This window comes from Hipposideros armiger, unplaced genomic scaffold (assembly GCF_001890085.2).
Source record: "Hipposideros armiger isolate ML-2016 unplaced genomic scaffold, ASM189008v1 scaffold_490, whole genome shotgun sequence".
NCBI classification, from domain to species: domain Eukaryota; kingdom Metazoa; phylum Chordata; class Mammalia; order Chiroptera; family Hipposideridae; genus Hipposideros; species Hipposideros armiger.
Window position 1 is genome coordinate 985,054 of NW_017731840.1, and position 7,074 is coordinate 992,127.

The window sequence follows — 7,074 nt, forward strand, 5'->3', positions numbered from 1 at the left end:
TGAGGCAACCCATTTTCATTCTTTAACTCATACTAATGCAGGTGGTCTATGTTCATGGTTCTCTATCACAAACAAACAGGCTCCTCATATAATACAGACGTGCCCTACCTGTCAAATCCTTAAAGCACCTCAAGAACGCCTTAAAGAAGTATTGTATTTCCCCATGTATAAGACACACACTTTTTCAAAAAATTTGGGGTCTAAAAACTGGGTGCATCTTGTACAGTGGTTGTAGATTTTTTTTACTTGCATTTCCCGCTTTTTCGTGCTTGTTGTCTTTGTGCTCATTGCTTTGCACTTGTTACCAGTACGTTACGGTAGGTTACGTTTTCCCACGTTCTGCCCAGAAATGGCTCAGAAAAGATTTTTGTACAGTGCTGAATTCAAGTTAAAAGTGATCCAATTTGCAAAAGTGAATGGAAATCGTGCTGCTGAACATAAGTTTGGTCCTCCTCCAACTGAGAAAACAATCTGAGACTGACTACGGGAAGAAGAAACCCTACTGAAAACGCCACAGCAGAAGAAGGCCTTGAGAGGCAATATATGAAGACAGTGATTTGTCATCAGACACAGATGAGGACAACCTAATGGTTGGGAGTTTTTGACAGTGATGAGGAGTTGTATGAATTTTATGATGAATAAAACTTGAGTTCAATAACTTTATGTAATACATTTTTTTTCAAATTTTGGGCCCCAAAATTAAGGTGTATCTTATACATGGGAGCATCTTATACATGGGGAAATATGGTAAATCCTCAAGGTCTCGTTCCTAATGATATCTGGCAAATGGATGCTACTCACGTCTCCTCCTTTGGAAAATCCTCATTTGTATATATTACAATCGATACTGCCTCTGGCTTTCTTGGAGCTACAGCTCAGACTGGTGAGGCAGTAGCCCACTCTTGCCGTCATTTATTAACCTGTTTTTCTATTACGGGCCTCTCTACAAACATTAAAACAGATAATGAACCTACTTACACTAGTTCTAAGTTTACAAACTTTTGTGCCACTTGGCATGTAACTCATACCACAAGCATCCCTTACAACCCACAGGGTCACGCCATTGTTGAACGTACTAATGCAACCTTAAAAAACATTTGCAAAACCAAAAAGGGTAAGACATAAGAGAAATCCCACAGGTACAATTAGCAAAAGTTATGTTTACTTTAAATTTTTTGAATTCATCTGGTTCAAGCACTGAACTACACCTTGGGCAGACTGCAGCTAAAAGACATTTTCATAACAGCCCAAGATCACTAAAAAATGTGCCCATTTGGTGAAAAGACATACAGACTAATCAATGACATTTAGGAACTTTATTGACATGGGGACGAGGCTTTGCTTGTATTTCTCCAAGTCCAGAAGAACGTCCTTTGTGGGTACCTGGCCGGTGTGTCAACCATACAATGAGTGACATGCCAAAGAAAAGAAAGCCTGGATGAGGTAGTAGTTAATAATTCCTATGAAACTATAGTTGATTGGAGTCCCTTTGGGACTGCCATTCTTTTCTGTTCCTGTTTAAAATGTTCTGAACCTCACTAAATGAGGAAACAGATATCCAGTTATGGCTTTTTCTGAATCATTGAGTTTCCATTTAATATTCCTATTTTTTGGAAAGATAGGCTCTTGTCTGGCCTCAGTTAAGAATGGTCAGGCCCATCTGAGGTCCATTTCAAAAACCTTATGGAAAGTAGCCTTAAGCATTGGGCCAAATAAGATTTGGAAAGGAAATCTTACTAAAAGTAATAACAAAAAACATACTTTCCAGTTTAAAAAAAAATGCTCTATTTACAAGTTTGTCTTAAAACCCCTTTTGTTTTCTTAGTAAAAACCTTCACAATTAATCAGGCTACAAAATTAGTCAAATGCCCTCAATGTCATTTATATACCTGTTTTAATTCCTCAATTTATGATACCTCCCACGACCAGATTATGATATTAATACAGAGACGAGGATTATGGCTCCCCGTTCAAGCTTCTAGGGTGTGGGAAGGTTCTCCAACTGTTCAAGTTGTTTTGCAACTACTTCATAAGATTTTACATACAGCTAAAAAATTTATTGGCCTTTTAATTGCAGCCATTATGGGAATAATAGCTAGAACCACTGTTGCTGCTGTCTCCAGAGTAGCTCTTCACCAGATGGTGCAGGCTACCCAATTTGTACAAAAATGACATAAAAATACAAGTAAAACTTGGAATCAACAAATAAAAATTGAAAAAAAAATCAGTGTACAATTAGCTGATTTAAAAACAACTGTTGTTTCTTTTGGAGACCAGTTAAAAAGTCCCTGTACCATGATTACCTTAAAATGTGATTGAAATGTTTCCACTTACTGTGTAACTCCTTTTTCTTACAATCAGACACATACCCTGTGGTCGGAGGTACGAGCTCATCTCTTGGGACATATGCCAAACCTTACTGTAGATATCCTACAGTTGCAACAAAAAGTGGATCAAATGTCTTTTGCTAATCTCAAGCTCCTCCCAGGAGAGGACGCCCTTTCCACAGCTGCAGAAAGACTTTCTACTCTAAATCCCCTTACTTGGGTGAAAAGTCTAGGTGGAGGATTTGCCAGTGCTCTTATACTTTTATTGATTATTCTGTTATTGTTCTGTTTAGTTCTCAGATGTGGACAACAAATCCTCTGGCGGGCAATAGATAAAGAAACTGCAAAGTCCGTGTTTCTGCTTCTGCAAAAACAGAAAAGGGGAGCTTCATCTTCGACTGCCCCCCAACACACACACCAACCTTACAGCTTCATCTTCGACCGCTCCCACACACACACCAACCCCTGACCTAATGAGGTCACGAGGGAGTGTCTCAGAATGCTGAGACCCGGTGGAAAGAAGTCAGTAAAACTTCCTCAAGGGAGTGTCTTGGAATGCTGAGACCCGATGGAATGATGTTGTTATCTCCCTTATTTTCATGGTCATGGTACAGCTGCACCATCCTGGGGGTTGTGTGTGTATGTGTGAGTATAAAGGCACAGCAGGTTTTGGAATACAATGGGGCTGGTTGATGGAAAATAGCCATAAGGCACTTATCACATGGACTTTAGAAAAAACAAGTTTTACTTCTTTGAAGTTTCTTAATAAAAGCTACACATTGGCCTGATTTGGGGCTCAGTCCCAGAGAGGCTGCAGCCACCTGGCCCTGCCTTAACTCTATCCTTGACTCTTGTGTATCTTTAACCCTGCGCCACCCCTCTCGCTCCCCACCACCCTTGCTACACGAAATGTGGCATCATCCTCAACAAAGTATTAGCAAGCTGAATTCATCATACGTTAAAAAGATCATACACCATGATCGAGAGGGATTTTTTTTTGGTATGCAAGGTTAGTTCAATATTCACAAATCAATTAATGTGATACACCACATAAACAAAATGAAAAACAGAAATCATATAATCGTATCAATAAACATAGAAAAAGCATTTGACAAAATCCAGCATCAATTTGTGGTAAAAATTCTCAGCAAAGTAGGAATAGAGGGAACATATCTCAACATAATAAAGGCCATATATGACAAACCCATAGCTAATATCACTCTCAATGGGGAAAAGCTAAAAGTGTTCTCCTTAAGGTCAGGAACAAGACAAGGATGCCCACTTTCTCCACTTTTATTCAACATAGTACTAAAAGTTCTAGCCACAGCAATTAGACAAGAAAAATAAATAAAAGACTTCCAAATAGGGAAGAAAGAAGTAAAACTGTCATCATTTGCAGATGACATTATATATAGAGAGAATCCCAAAGATTCTACCAAAAACCTATTAGAACTGATAAATTTAGTAAAGTAGCAGGATACAAAATTAATATTTAGGAATCAGTTGCATTTTTCACACCAATAACGAACTATCAGAGAAATTAAATAAACAATCCCATTTACAACTGCATCAAAAAACACTTAAAAATAAATCTAACCATGGAAGTGAAAAGACCTAGGGTGGCCGGCTGGCTCAGTTGAATAGAGCATGTGCTCTTAACAACAAGGTTGCTGATTCAACTCCCGCATGGGATGGTGGGCTGTGCCGCCCCACCCACCCACAACTAGGTTGAAAATGGCTACTGGACTTGGTATCCTTGGCACCCAAGGAATACCTATAGTCTTTCCCTTTTTGTTTTATTAATTGAGTTTTGAGAGATTGATGGGTATTGTTGACTGACCCCCCCCAAAAAAAGTATTTACAGTTGACTATACTTATTTTCAAGTACACCCAAAGTTAATTAATATTACTTACTTATACTTAAAAATACCTACAGCCAAACAAAGTTCATGAACCTTAAAATTGACCACCGTATACTTAACATTACCTAATATTAATTAAACTTAACCCTATAATTAAAAATACCTAAAAGCTAGTATAGTTGACCTTATTTTTATAATTAACCTTATATTTAAAAATACCTAAGATTAATTATACTTACCTTATACTTAAAAACACCTAAAATGAATTATACTTAAACTTATATTTAAAATTACTTAAAATTAAGATACTGGGTGGTTTTAAAAAATTTTTTATCCCATTAATATCTGCTAGGAGTTTGGAACATTTATTAAAAGATTTAAGATGACCCATCTAATTGAAATCTTTTGTTACTGAATTTAAAGCGAAGTTACCAGAGCCCCCATTATTGGGTGATGCCGGGCTGTCTGCCCGCAAGAACAGCAACCTCCCCTTTTACTGTTTCAGTTTCTCTTTTGTTGAAACTGTTTGGTAGGAATATTTTTTATAACCTTGAAAAGCATAGGCTTTTGCAATGTAATATATGATATATTAATAGATTTTAATTTACCCCTTAATGTCTCTGTGATAAGAAGCCAGAAATAGACAAATTCAGACCTATTTAATAATTGATATTTTGGTATTTTTGTATTTTGAAATACCTATTAAAATATTTAATAACTTTTATTATTTTATATAACTTGGTAAAACTAAGAAATCAGCCTTAGTTAAATTTATTTATTTATTTATTTAAATTATTTATTTAAATTATGTGATCCTGAGAAGTAGTTGAGTTAATTTTTATCTTAATTAATAAAGTGTTTATTTTTTTAGTTAATTAAATATTATAAATTGATAATACCATCCGGAGGTAAAAATATTATAATACATATAAAACATAGACAAGTATAGACCTCAGAGACTCTATATATAAACAGAATTATTAATAATTGTAGAGAGGACCTAAGATCTTATACCTGTTCTTATAACTTTAGGAGGCTGCAATAAGGAGTGGGAGGGGGGCTGCCATCTGGGTTTAAAAGTGCCTCTTTTTCTAAATCTATGGCATCTTGGGGAGGGAGAAACGGGTTCCAAATGCTAACATCTGACTATTTGGTCCTCTCCCTCCCAAGGGCAAATATCCTGATCTGTGCTTAGCCAGGTTAATATTTGCTTACCATAGTACTTACACGGCCTAATGGATCCTCTGTCAATGTCTGCTTTAAAACAGTAATCACTCCTCCATGTTGAGCAGCAGAAGCGGCCGGGAGCGCTAGCCAGCTGCGGTCCCCGTGTGGCCCAAGGTACGGAGAAGCACAGAGTCGCGGCGCTGCCTGGATCTCGCCTCGGGCCGCTGCGGCAGCAGCGGGAGTCGCAGGGCCTCCGCCGAGCTGGCCGCTGCAGGGACCGTCTGCAAATTCTCAACCCTGGCAGGGCCGCGTGCACACACTTTCGGCCTGGACATGGTAGAGACACTCCTCGGCGGCTCAGGCGACCAGAGTGGTGGGCCTGTTCGCAATTTCTTCCAACCCTCCCTTATAGGATGTTTTAAGGGAGGTTTAGGTCTTATACATTTTTTAACCTTGGCAGAGCATTTTGGAGGACGGGGGCCCTTATTTTCTGATTTGGTAATGGGAAAGTCCCATGGATCCTCTTGATTTTATTTTGCTGCCTCCTCTTCTAAATCTATGGCATCTTGAGGAGGGAAATCTTCGCCTTTATCATCTGACTCGGTAAATGTTTTAACTGCAAAGGCCAAATTGGTTTTAGACTGAACAGGAGATAAAAGTGGCGTATGTTCATCAGGAGGTGCCATGGATGTGTTGGGGAGCAGGTCATTAACAAGAACTGAGACAAAGAGTTTTCGTTCCAAAGGCTTTATTTACCAAGCTTGGTGTCCGTCTCATCTAAGAGAGAGAGAGATGGCCCCAAGTCCTGGCGGGTGGGGAATTTATAGCTGAAGCTGGATACAGAAGCAAAAAAAGCGGTTAGTGAGTAAAAAGAGAAAAAATTTTAACAAACAGAGTTAACTTATCTTCTAGCTAGCCATAAAACTTGGCAAGTTTATTTTCTTCTAACGAACTATAAATCAGGACTTAATTACCTTTTCCTGACAACATACCTAACTTATCTTTCTCTAACAAGCTATCAAACATATCTAACTTATCTTTCTCTAACAAGCTATCAAACATACCTAGCTTATCTTTTTCTATTCTCTTGACAAGATACTTTGTTAATTTTTGCTGAAGCAGAAGTTTCTTTCATTCCTCTGGGTGGGGGTCTTAGCCTAGGGTCTGGGCCTGGGTCCCCACATATGCAGCCTCCGGAATAAGCATATCTCTAATTAAATTCCAAAGGAAGAAGGCATCTACCAGGACCCTTTCTGGTCCGTGATTATTATAATATAACTTGAATTCTTCTCCTACCTTATTCCAGGTATCTACATTAACTGTTCCCTCCTCTGGGAACCAGGGACAAACTTCTTGTACAAAATGCAGAAACTGAGCTATCTGAGAGGTTACAACCTTTAAACCTCTGGCTGCAAGAGAGCAGTGAACTAAGTTAATAAAGAGTTTTCTTTCTTTAGATTCTGTTTGACCCATGGTCACTCACTATCAACCCTTTTATCTACCTAATCTTATGCAGGGGGTCCTAGGCACCCACGGTGGAGTCCTGTCTGTCCCGAGAGCACGCAGAAAGACTTACCTTCAGGTCCCTGTTCCGGGCGCCAGTTTGCGGGAGACCAGCTCCCACAGGTGCAGGGGTTCCCTTAGGTGGAGACGGCATCAGCGAGGAAAAAGGGGAAAAAACGCAGAGACACGGGGGCGCTTTTTCAAGAAGAAGTGTC